The sequence below is a fragment of the Solanum lycopersicum genome, chromosome 7 (assembly GCF_036512215.1).
Source record: "Solanum lycopersicum chromosome 7, SLM_r2.1".
Lineage (NCBI taxonomy): Eukaryota > Viridiplantae > Streptophyta > Magnoliopsida > Solanales > Solanaceae > Solanum > Solanum lycopersicum.
Genome location: NC_090806.1, coordinates 10955830 through 10969793, shown reverse-complemented (window position 1 = coordinate 10969793; position 13964 = coordinate 10955830).

Here is a 13964-nt window from a genome sequence, read left to right as displayed (position 1 = left end):
GCTGCCATTACTAAAAAAACTATAAGTATTTGGTTGCCTCCCAACAAGCGCCTGATTTAATGTCGCGGCACGACAGGAGACATGATTACTCAGACTTCATCAAGATGGTATGCCTCTATCACTTCATTCCCCAATGCTTTATGCCCAAAATAGAGTTTTATTCGATGTCTATTCATCTTAAACCGCACTCCCTCCTTGGCTTTTAACTCAACTCCTCCATGAGGGAATACTTAGGTAATCAAGTAAGGGCCAGTCCATTTGGACTTGAGCTTGCCCAGAAGACAAGGCACCCCAGAACTGTCTACAAGCACCAAATCCCCAACCCTAAACTCTTGTTTTGAACTTTTTTGTTCATTCTCTTTCTTCATCTTTTCTTTGTAGAATATGGCAGATACCGATTGGAGCTCACCACTCTGCCTCATGGTCCTACAAATGTTGAAGGTCGCTTCTTCATTATTCAACCAAAATGTCATCTGTCCCTTCTCCATATCAACTAAGGCTCTACCTGTAGCAAGGAATTGCCTCCCAAGAATAATAGGCACTTCAAAATCGACTTCGCAATCAAGAATAACAAAATTAGCCGGAAAGATGAATGACTCCACTTTTACTAGCACATCATAAAGTATCCCTATAGGCCTTTTCACTGTCCGATCAGCCATCAGTAGCCGCATCGCAATGGGTTTTGGATCCCCCAAACCCAACTTCTTGTAAATTGAGAGGGGCATGAGATTTATGCTTGCCCCCAGATCACATAATGCTTTCGCAAAATATAATGACCCAACTGTACAAGGAAGAGTGAACGCACCCAGATCTTCTTTCTTTTGTACGAGGGATCTTGTTGCAATAGCACTACAATGCTGCAGTCTATCATCATCCTCAAAAGTGACCAATCTTTTCTTGGTGACTAGATCTTTCATAAATTTGGCATAACCGGTCATTTGTTCTAGATCTTCTACCAAAGGGACATTGATAGAAAGCTGCTTCAACATTGTTATGAAACACCGGTATTTACCATCCTCGGTCTTTTTCACTAATCTCTGAGAGATTGGTGGTGGTGGCCTAGGCATGGGAATTACCTTCATAGGTACTTCCGCATCTTTTCCATTACTTTCCTCTGCTTCACCACTACCCTTTACCACAATATCATTATCCTTTCTCACATTTTCCTTAGTAGATGGCATAGGTGGGTCGATGGTTTGCTTACCACCCCGAGTAGTGATTGTCATACAGTGCGCATCATTCTTTAGATTTTGGACAGTGTTGCTAGGAAGAGTGCCCGGTTGCCGTGTGTTCACTGTCGCAGATAATTGGGCCATTTGCAACTCGATCTGTTTAATCGATATTGCATGTGTATCAACTTTTTGCCCAATACTAGCTAAATCACACCTTAAGTCTTTAATGTGCTCATCACTAGCATCGAACCTCCTCATCATTTTGTGCAACATATCCTCAACTCGCGCCATACTATCTCCACCATCCCTAGGAGTAACTTCACAATTTTGAGGAGGGACATAGGGCCCATTCCTGTCGTTTCTATTAGCATAGTTACCCCTGTTAAAGTTGTTGTTGCGGTTGTAGTTTCCATCTCGGACATAATGACCCTCACAATTGTAGTTACCATAGTTCCGACCTTGGTTCCCTTGACCTTGGCGCCAATTATCCTGAATTAAGCCTTGGGCTCTTGGTCGGAAACCCCCCATCTGCTCATTTACTGCATAAGTGTCCTCCGCATAATAACATTCATCATTAGGAGGTGGTGGTTTAGCCAAGTAATTGACTGCATTTATCTTTTCTACACCCCCCAGTGACATGTTTTAGTACCAACCCAAGCTCAATTCTCATCGGAGCCATTTCTTCACGAATCTCCCTGTATCAGACTTCCTAGTACTCCAAGCTTTGTTATTCCAGGAGATTTTATCTAATTTTTCAGCGATCTCAGCATAAGGACACTCCGTATAAGATCCACCTGCTATAGTGTCCAACACCGCTTTATTGTTATCATCCTATCCCCGATAGAAGTATTCCTTCAGTGACTCATCATCTATATGGTGATTTGGAACACTTCTCAAGAACGAGGTGAATCTATCCCAAGAACTACTAACTGACTCTCCTGGTAGTGCCACAAAGTTGTTCACTCTGTCTTTGAGGTTTAGTTTCTTGGAGACCGGATAGTAGCGTACTAAGAAGACATCCCTTAGTTGGTTCCAAGTGAAGATTGAGTTGTATGGGAGCTCAGTGAATCACATAGCAGCCTCTCCCGTCAGTGAGAGAGAAAACACTCTGAGACCTATTACATCTAAATCCAAATCAGGCCTCCCTACACAGCTTTTAAACACTGCCCTTACCTTAGCTATATGGGCATGTGGATCCTCAGAAGGTAGCCCTGTAAACAAACCTCTGGCAGTGAGCATTTGCATCAGGCTACTAGTTACCAAAAAGGTGTGGCCTGTGGGTAGAGGAGGCAAGACAAGTGGCCCATCCGAGTCTGCTATGTTATCATAGCCTCTATAGTATGTTTGGGGCCATGGAACGGAATTTTGTCCCCTCTGTTGGTGTTTACCCGGAGCATCGGGTAACATTTGACCATGATCATCAATCGGAACTGGGATGTTTTGGTTCGTATCATCATCATTTATTCCCAAGTTTGGATTCATATTGCGCAGTGTATACTCTAATTCGTGATCGTAGGGAAACAAGGGTTCTCTTCCTCTCCGTGTATTTGGTATACAAGGAGGATAGTTCTGAAAAAAAATCAAAAACAATAAAACAAAATAAAATCAAGAAAATATCAACTAAATTATAGTAATAAGTTCAAGTTAATCTAAAAGCTACTTTCCCCAGCAGTGGTGCCAAAAATTTGATACGCTCAAACTTACTTCTCAAATAAGAAGTAAAGCGGTCGTGTCAAGTAAATAACCCAACTAGTGAGGTTGGGATCGTTCCCACGAGGAAAATGGTCTAGACTTAACTTCAACCTGTTATTACTATTGTTTGGTCAATGACTTCCTTGGAAAGTAAAAAACAATAAAAGGGGGGTTTCTAATTCTAAATGAATGAAATAACTAACACAATTGAAAGAGACACTTAACTGCTTTGAATGTTGGATTTTAATGAATTAATCAAAGTAACTAGAGATTATGTGTTCCCCACAGATTCATAACTTGATAATTCTAACTATAACAATTCTTTCCTAGTATCTTGCATGCAAAGTGATAAGTTATGTATTTCTAAATCCTTGGTCCGGCATCTAGAAAATTTCACTCCGCACCTTGGTCCGACTACGTGTGTTGCTTTCCTAACCCTTATCTTTACCTCATATTAAGCATCGTATTCGATATTTGACTAAGTTATTACCTCGTACCAATCAATACTAGCCTATTAGATAGTATATACTAAATCTATGTTGATAATTCTTTTCCTATTATCTACCTCCTTGGTCCGGCAAGTAGCATTAAGGCGACTTCTAACGTTGGCTATCCGTTAAAGCACTTCTAAGTGAAAGAATTATTAATACATGCAAGACACCATTCTAGAATTGTTATTTTAGTTAGGTTTTACCTCATTATTTGCCTATGGTTCCCACAACCCTAGTTATGGAGTTTAGTTACCCATAGTCATAATCACAATATTTAAATATATTATATAAGAATTCATGTACTTACTTCAATGAGAAAGAGTAAAATTTGAGAATTTGCTTGATTAATCACCAAAAATCACCAACAATCAATGATAATCAAAAGTATAATCAATACAATGTTTTCTAATAGGGTGTCTAACAATACGGAGTCTCACAATGATCCAGAGTCTAACCTAACAGAGTCTAACCTCAAAAATAAGGTTTTTCGAACTATTTATAGAAAATAAAAACCTAATTAAACAAGAACTCTATTTGCTGGAAATCTGCCAAAACGCGGCTGGGTTGACCGACCTCGCGACGGATCGTAGTGGTCACGACGGACCGTCATGAACTCCGTCGTCCCATACTTATGCAATTTCTTCTGTTGCTCTTCTTTATTACCCTCGACAGCAAGTATGACGGACCGTCATAGGCACAACGGTCCGTCGAGGGTCTTCGTTCCAAAACACTTCAACTCTTGGAATATGGGTACTGGGATTACTTCTCTGAACTTCATGATGAACCTGCAGGACGGACCGTCATAGACACGACGGACCGTCACAAGCTTCGTAACCCCACACTTGGTCAGACTTCCCATCTTCCTTCAGCAGCTGCACTACGCTGCCACCTACGAACCGTCACAAGCACGACGGACCGTCATAAGCTCCGTATGTGATCTCTTCTGCATTTCTTTGCTCAAAATCTCCGCATTCAGCTTTGGACAGATTTCCTGCAAAATAAAAAGAAACTTATATAAAAATTAGCACAAAAAGGCTTTTGACACACTAAACTTAAGGAAAAGGTATTAATAATACCGTGAAACCACGATATATCATTATGGTAGACTAACAATCTGAATTTGAGAAATGCAGGAAATTCTAGTGACAATGGTGGACAACACTCAACAAACAATGCATCTGGTAATCACATTGTTGAGACTTGTGTATTTGATAACAAGACTGTGAACAATGTCTTACATGTTCCAGACTTTAAATTCAGTATGTTGTCAGTCTAAAAAATAACAAAGGAGTTATCCTGTTTTGTATTATTCTATCCTGATTTTTGTGTCTTTTAGGACCTCTTCAGTGGCAAGGTGAAGGGGATCGGTAAAGAAGATGGAGGTTTGTATATGTTCAAGGATAAGGTTCCAACATAGCACAAGCAAGAAATTTCATGTCAAGAGAAAGTAATGACTGCACAAACAATATTTCATGATGTAAATCTATCGCATAAGAGGCTTGGACACCCTTCTGCACAAGTCTTGAAGTCTTTGAAACTAGTTCACAACAATAAAGACAGTGAAGTACTTTCTAAATGCTCCATTTGTCCATTAGCTAAGCAAACTTGACATGCTTTTCCTATTAGTAGCTCTAGAAATCTATAAGTTTTGTTGTTGTTCACATGGATGTTTAGGGTCCTTATAAGGTTCCTACTATGGATAAGAAACACTATTTTCTAACAATTGTAGATGACTATAGTAGGTTTGTATGGACTTACATGTTGCAACTGAAATCAGAAACTATTGTGGCCATCAAAAGTTTCCTGTTAATGGTCAAGTCTTAATTTGATTCTCATGTTAAAATTGTGAGGTCGGATAATGATACTGAATTCTTTAACTCTAAGTGCACAAAGTTTTTTCAAGAACTAGGTATCTTGCATCAAAGTAGTTGTCCTCACAGACCTCAAAAGAATGGTGTGATAGACAGGAAACACAGACATATTCTCAACACTGCTAGAGCTATTAGTTTCCAATAACCCTTGCCTATCAGATTTTGGGGATATTGTATTAAGGCTTCATCTGTTATTGATAACAAAAGCCCTTATGAAATGCTTCATAACAAACAACTCTCTCTCTCTTACACTTAAGGACTTCGGGATGCCTTTGCCATGCCTTAGTGTTACCAAAGGGGGATAAATTTGCAGAAAGGTCATTTCCTGCTATTCTAATAGGATATTCAGAACTTCAAAATGGCTATATATTGCTGGACATCAAGAACAACAAGATTTTTGTACACAAGGATGTGATTTTTCAAGAGGATACTTTTCCATTTGCAGTGGTGACATCTCAGTCACAATCACCAGATACTGTTCATGATTCTCCTTTACAACTAGATAAGTATTGTGATTCAAATGATGATAATGATGAAGATCTTCATATTAACGAAACTGTTGTGTTAGACAGTGGAAGTGCTCAAAGTGATAGTGAAGTTCAAGAAGAAATAGCGTGTGAGAGTTCTTTATTACAAAATGGTTCTGATGATACTATACAGACTCCTATTGTCATTGCAGATCCTCATATTAGAAGGACCACAAGAATTACTAAGGAACCTACCTAGCTAAAAGACTATGCTACTGATAGTAAGAAACAAAGTAGTACTAGGCATCCTTTGATTAATTCTCTATGCTATGACAAACTGGCACCATCTTATAAAGGATATTTGAGCAGAATGTCTGAATATGTGGAACCCAAACATTTCAAACAAGCAATTTAGGATACTAGGTGGATACATGGTATGACACAAGAGATACATGCTCTTGAAGATAACAAAACATAGATGATAGTTGACCTACCACCAAGGATGCATACAGTGGGATCAAAATGGGTTTATAAGGTTAAATATAAAGAAAATGGTGAGGTGGAAAGATTCAAGGTCAGGCTAGTGGCCAAAGTCTATAGTCAGCAGGAAGGACTAGATTATCATGACACTTTTTACCCAGTTGCCAAAATGGTAATAGTCAGATGTGTAACTGCTTTAGCAGTATCCAAGGGTTAGAACCTATATCATATGGATGTATATAACGCATTCCTCCAAGGTGATCTAGATAAAGAGGTATACATGGAAATGCCTGAAGGTTTTAAAAAGCCAAGTGAGACAAAGGTGTGCAAGTTGCTTAAGTCCTTGTATGAGCTTAAACAAGCCTCTAGACAATGGAATTTGAAGCTCACTAATGCCTTGTTGACTGTTTGTTTCACTCAGAGTGCACATGATTACTCTCTCTTTACCCTAAAAAGGGATGAAGGACTTGTCATTATTTTAGTTTATGTTGATGATTTGTTGATCACAGGCAACAATGAACAGATGATTACAAAAGCCAACGAGAATCTACATTAGCAGTTCAAGTTAAATGATCTAGGTGAACTAAAATACTTCTTAGGTATTGAAGTGTTAAGGTCTTCCAAGGGATTTATTTTGAATCAAAGGAAGTATATTTTAAAACTCATTTCAGATGCAGGCCTCACTGGTTCCAAGCCTACTCCCGCTCCTATTGAATCAAACTTGAGACTTACTTCAGTAGAATATGATTTAGTGGATAGAGTTATTGGAGATGAGGTTCTTCATGATATTACATCTTACCAAAGATTTGTTAGAAAGCTTTTTTATGCCAATATCACAAGACCTAATATAATCTATGCAGTACAAGCTCTTAGCCATTTTCTGAAGTCCCCTAAAAGGTCATAATAGGAGGCATCTATAAGAGTAGTTAGATATTAAAAAGGTACAGTGGGTCAAGGTTTTTGGCTACATGCTAAAACTGTCACTATGCTGACTTGTTGGTGTGATTCAGATTGGGCTTGTTGTCCAAATACTAGAAGATCTATTACAGGATTTGTCATAAAGTTTGGTGACTCTTTAGTATCTTGGAAATCTAAGAAGCAACACACTGTCTCCAGAAGCTCAGCTGAAGCTGAATATAGAAGCATAACTTCAGTTGTGTTTGAAATTAACTGATTGTTGGGCTTATTTACTGAGTTGGGGTACCTATTCAAAGTGTCTGTAACTCTTTTAGTGATAGTAAATCAGCTATTCAGTTGGCTGCTAATCCGGCTTTTCACGAGCGAAAAAAACATACAGAAATTGACTGTCACTTTATCAGAGACAAGATCAAAACAGGGGTGATTGAGACTGTGCATGTTCCTACTCAGCATCAAGTTGCTAATCTATTAACAAAAGGATTAACTCAAACTCAACATTTACATCTTCTCAGCAAGATTTGTGTGTTTAATGTCATGCACCTTTCAGCTTGAGGGGGTGTGTTAGAATCAGTAGTAAGTTAATAGTACTGTTAATTACTGTTTTATTTGTTCATTAGTCTGTTAATAGTGTTCATTCCATTAGCTAGTTAGTTAACTCAGAGTCTAGTCAGTTAACTCAGATTCTGTTAAACAACTATAAGCTGGCAATCTTGTATCACATATCCTAACTATAAATATACTAGTTGAGGATCACACTTTGTATGTGAATGCAATTAACATTAATAAAATTCTCTCTCTTTTCTATTCACGTTTTTTGTTCATCAAAGAACTGATCAGCTTGTTAGCTCACAGTTTTCACACATATATTCTAATACGCTTTACTAAACAATCCTTACATAGAAATCCACGATATTAGTTGTGTAAAGGCTTTAAATACACTTATTATTATGATTAAAGACAACATTGCCCCTAAAATTTTATTCTACATTTTTTCACCATATTTGTAAAGGTTATTTTTGTAAATAAATGTACTTTTTAAAAATAAATATGCAATCCATGTATTTTTAATATACCAAATCATACAATACATAAGAAATAATCTCTACATAACTAATGCAAGTATAACTAATACAAGCAGTATTCATATACTATATTTAACATTTTTCTTAGGACGTTTGGTAGCGTGTATAAGAATAATGCTAAACAGAATGTTAGTAATGTTTGCATTATTATACATAAATTATTTATTAGTTGAACCCATCGGTAGTCACCTGAAGTTGACACCAACTTTCAGTTGGACACCTGAATTAGAGTTTGTTCATTTTTGACACTTCATATCAGATACCGTTGTATTATTTTGATATTTTTGGTGACACGACATAATGAATGTGATACACTTATTAACTGTTCTTGAGAGCCTTATTTCGCCAAATTTTCTCTATTTTCAACCACCATTTTTCGAGCTTAAGCGCTTTTCATGATGAATTAATTTCATAATTCCACAGACAAACAAGAGATTCTAGCGCCAAGAATTTTCCTCAAGCGTAAATATTTTTTCTTATTTTATTGCTCTTCTTCCTTCTTGAAATAATTTTTACAAAGATAAACATAATTTTTTTAAAAAGCAAATTATGACAAATAAACTTTTTCTCAAACTATTTGTTTGAATTGCGGAAATTCATATTATTATTTTTTTGAAATTGCAAGTAAAATGAATTCGAGTGTGCATTGTTTTTGCAAAAGAATATGTACTTTTGCAAAATCTTTTTTTAAAGAACTAGTTAAATTCCATTGAAATTGTTCTTAGAGAAGAGAAGGGTTGGGGTTGCGGGTGGAGAAGACGAACTGGGGGGGGGGGGGGGTAGAGGAGGAGAGAAGAAAAATATAAGGGATTGGAGAAGAAATTTGGGTGGAGGTGGGGTTAGGGTTAACTATTTTTTAAAAATTATTCAGCTAAAAATTCCACATGTCATCGAGTCACTAGTCATTTTTTTATACTCAAAATTCATTACTTAAGAATTATTTTGGGCTTATGAAAAATGTATTTATTGAATTTTTCACTTCACCATTTCATCAGCGAGTGTGTTACACACACTTTATATATTCGACTGATTTTTTAAAAAGTATCAAATTGACACAGTTGGACCTGATATGAGATGTCTAAAATGAAGATAATCTAGTTGAGGTGTCCAAGTAAAAGTGAATGCCAACTTTAGGAGGCCATCGATGAGTTCCGCCTAGGCTTAAGTCATTGTCGACTCCTTAAATTTGTCTACATAGTTCACTTAGACATCTTAACTAGGGCTAGTACCTATTGAACACTTAAAACATTTAAAATATATACCTATTAAACAAAAAATACAAATGTGACAAAAATTTATTCTTCACTTTCGATGGGCGTATGAATATATCCAAATGACATCTTTTTTTTCTTTTAATGAAAAAAGTACACGTTTTTACTTGTTTGACACTTGATATTAATAAATGACTAAACATAGAAAAGAAAAAAAATAACTAATAGCAAAAAAGAAAAAGAAAGTACGGCTGCTTCCCTAAGATATTTCCTCAATTATTTCCATCCATTATTATTTCACCATCTCTATATATACCTCTAATGCCACCCACCCCTCCAACTTTGTCTCTTTCTCACATCCTTTCCAATTATTCTTTTACTAGGTAAATTGTTGTGCTTCGCATGAGATTGAACAATTTTATTTAGCTCACATGTAATCATTCGATAATATTCATATTTTTGATATATACACTACATTGCCAAGAACATTTTATTTCTAAGGCATTAAAGCATTAAATCTTAAAGTGTTATATTATTTTTGTTATATAAATTATGAGTCATAGAGAAATTTTGAGTATTAGAAAGAAGTCTACAAAAATCTCCATAAAAATACTTGGTGAGAAGTAATGAAATTTGTTAAATTTCAAATAGTTACAAAGAACAACATCAGGGGAAAAAAAGGCCAAAAAGTCTCAAACAACAACACTGTCAAGTAAAGTGGAACATCACATCTATACAAGAACATAATTAACTTAACTAAAAGATCTTCAGTTCCTTTCTTATGAACCTCCATCAATCTATTTTTATTATTGTGTGTGTGTGTGTTTAAAAATGAGCCTAAAATTGTTCGTATCATAAATATTTTTTCTCATTGTATATCACCGACCCCAACTTATATTGAATTGAATCATAACTATTTTTATGATTATAGTATGCAGTTAGAAAGAATTAATGCAATTATCAACCAAGATGTAGGTGACATCTGAATGAAACTATTTACAACTGGATATTTTCAACCAAAATTTTGAAACATAACATATTAAAATCTCACAACATAATTTATGAGCACTTGAACTCATAAATATCCACAAATAATAGTAAAAACAACCTTGATTTCCTAGCAATCAAGAAAAAAAGACATGTTGCTAGTCTATTAGGTTGTATCCAAGTTTACAGTTCACAAAATTAATTGAAATAATCCAAAAAAAGAAAGAGTTGTTGCTTTTTTATTCTTAAAAAAACATAAATCTTTATCAAAATAAAGAGTTATCCCTGCTGTAAAAATGATATGTAACAACAATTACTAGTTTAAGTATTGGTAATATGTATTTTCAAAGGCAATTGATACTCTCTATAAATGTTCCTAAAGATTATAACAACATTGAATCTAATGGCAATTAGTTAATGTCGGTAAAGGCTCTAGCACTCTTCGTCAATGTACATATTTATTGTCGATAAAAATAATATTTTTGTTATAGTATATTTTTTACATTTGTTTGTTTCAAGAAAACTTGATCTCTTATTATGCCCAAAAAGAAGAAACGAAGAAATATGACAAATTACTTAACTTGCGATAAAAAAAAAAGTGGACTTATTGTGTCTATACTAATATTCTAGAAAGAGAGCAATGACATACTATTTTTTTGCACCTAAGAAAAAACAATCAAAATAATATATTAACTGTGGCAAGTAAGACATCAATTTGTTTGGTTATTTTAACAAACTTCGTCATCGGTTTCGTGTCAGTTATCATATATTTGTTGTTGTGTGCTATCAAATATTGTACAACCCACAAGAAACTTTTCCAAAAAATTTATGGAAAAACCTATATAAAGGGATAAAAAAAAGATAAATTTTCAACCATCCTTAACTGAAATTTTTAGCATAGTTCAAAAAGAGTCACCAAAATAGCAAATAAAAATGCAAAACATACATAAATCACTATGATTTACAGTAAAAGATTAAGCTTTATGAAATATGAGGAATGAAACACATTTTTTAAGAATTTTAAATAATTTATTTGAATACGACTCCCTATTGCAAAAAAAGAACTTACAAATAACAGTGACAAAAATAAAATTTATGTTTACTAAAGAACCAAATGTAATAATTTCAACCATTTCAACAACGTTAAAAGTTGTAAAATGAGAGATGCAAGAGTAGTAATGTCGCATTGCAATCAAAACTCTATTTTATTTGTTTATCCGAAGAAACATGTAGATAGGGACAAAAGAGAAGACCAATATTCGTTCATCTTTGCTAAAACTTTTAACAGAGTTTTTAAAAAGTCACCAAAATAGCAAAAAAAAATGTCACAATTACATGAATCGCTATAACTTGAAGTAAAGATTAAGCTCCATGAAATAGGAGGAAGAAAACTTTGAGGAACGAAACAAACTACATAAGAACCTTAATTAATGTATTTGAATTTGACTACCCTAGAGCAGAAAAACACCTACAAATAATAGTGGCAGGATATCCTTTTATCTATAGACAACAAAAAATAGTATGAATAATTTTTATTGTGCCTTATTAGAAAAGTTTCAACTCTTTGAAAAAGTTACAACCCTTCGGAAAGGTCACAATCTTTCACAATAGTTATATTTTTCAAAAGTCGCAACTCTTCATAAAAGTCACAACTTTTCATAAAAGTTAGAACTTTTGATTTAAAAATCGCAACTCTTCATTTAAGTCAGAACTTTTCACAAAAGTTACGACTTTTCATAAAAGTTACAACTTTTTATAAAGTCACAACTTTTCATAAAGTCACAACTTTTTATGAAAAGAGAAGGTTGGTGTTGGAAATAAATAAATTAAAAAGAAATTCTAATTTGTGATGGCGCCACGTAGGCGGGCATAGGGTACTCTTATTTATATATATATATATATATATATATATATATATATATAAGATTTGTTCCTCTTTTTTCTAGATTTCAAATATTTTGGCAAACCTCCATTTATTTCGATGAAAACAATTTAATCGTGTTATAAAATAAAAGCAAAACATACTAAAATAAATAATGATAATAAAGAAAGAGAAGAGGAGAGCAAAAATCAATTAGGAACATTTTCTCTTTATTTTAGCGTCTTATTTCATATACAATCCATGCCTATTATAAGCCAATAGTAACTTGAAAAACTAAACATGCTACAGTAACACGCGGGTCATAGGACATCCACATCCACATCCACAAATTATTTACAATATCCCCCTTGAATATTCTTGTAATACACATTATTGATAGTTGTCTTAATTCAAGCTGTGAAGGATGCTACTTGTATAGGGAATCAAGCGATTGATAAATCGAACCGAAAAAAATGTTATTGGGTTATAACTATTAGGTTATTGCGTTATTGGGTCTTTAATGTGTTTATAAAAAAATTATTGACTTGTTGGTTCGATATAGATTTTTACTATTGGATTATTGGGTAAACCGCTAACCCAATGAGACGGCAATAATTTATTATGTTACCCTTTCTAATTATTAAATATTAATAATTTAATATATAATTAGACACTATAACTATATCAAATTATTAGTACTCTACCAACTTCACAATAGGCTGTTTTACTAGTTTTTACTATTTACTCAAAACCTAAAGATTAAAGTAAGGGGTTCACTATTGTAACTATTTGATTTCAATTTTAGGTTTAGTTTTAGTCTAGTTGACTAGTTTATTTTTGTTTTAGTTTGTAATTGTAGGTTGTAGCATTTGCAAGTTTGTAAAGGTTCATAATTTGATTAACATAAAAAATTTCATACTAGATTTTGGTGATAACATGTAATTATAGCCTTCGTACTATATTTTCTCTTATTGATGAATTTTTCATTATCTTTCTTGTTTCACTATATCAAAGCATAGAAGTGAGAAAGCATATAATATTTTACGAACATTTTCTTATTGGGTAAATCGAAAACCGAACCAATGATGATCAAAAATCAATAAATCAAAAATTGATAAAGAATATCTTATTGGTTTGTTATTGGGTTACCATATTTAAAAACAGAAAAATTGATAAAACGAATCGGACCGAACGATGCACACCCCTACTTGTAAGTTGATTGTAGGAACCTACTTAATGATCCAATTGTAAATTGTTTATAAGAATCTTCTTTTGTAAACTACTTATAGGAATCTACTTGTGGCACTGTTTGTAACTTGATTATCGGAACCTGTTTGTAAGCTTCTTATAAGAATTTGTGGAGCTGCTTCTAAGTTGTCTTTTTTATTTCAAGCTTATCGAGAGAATTGTGTAATGGATATCCACAATATGATGTATTTTCTACTCATTGGAGTTCATCAATAGATAGTATGGTTCGTTAAAACCTTACTAAGAAAAACCTTGTGGAAAAAAGTCCGAGTGAAGAAAAAAGAGATACACATATCTAGCAGTACGCATTGAGAGTTGCCTCATTAAAAACCTTACAAGGAAAATTCAGTGGAATAAAATCTTGGTCAAGAGAAAAAGAGTGCATCGCGTATTTACTCACCCTAATTAAAACATCAATATTTTCTTATAATTAAGGATGTCTCTCAATCTTATACTTAGCTTTTCAAATGTGGATATTGATTGT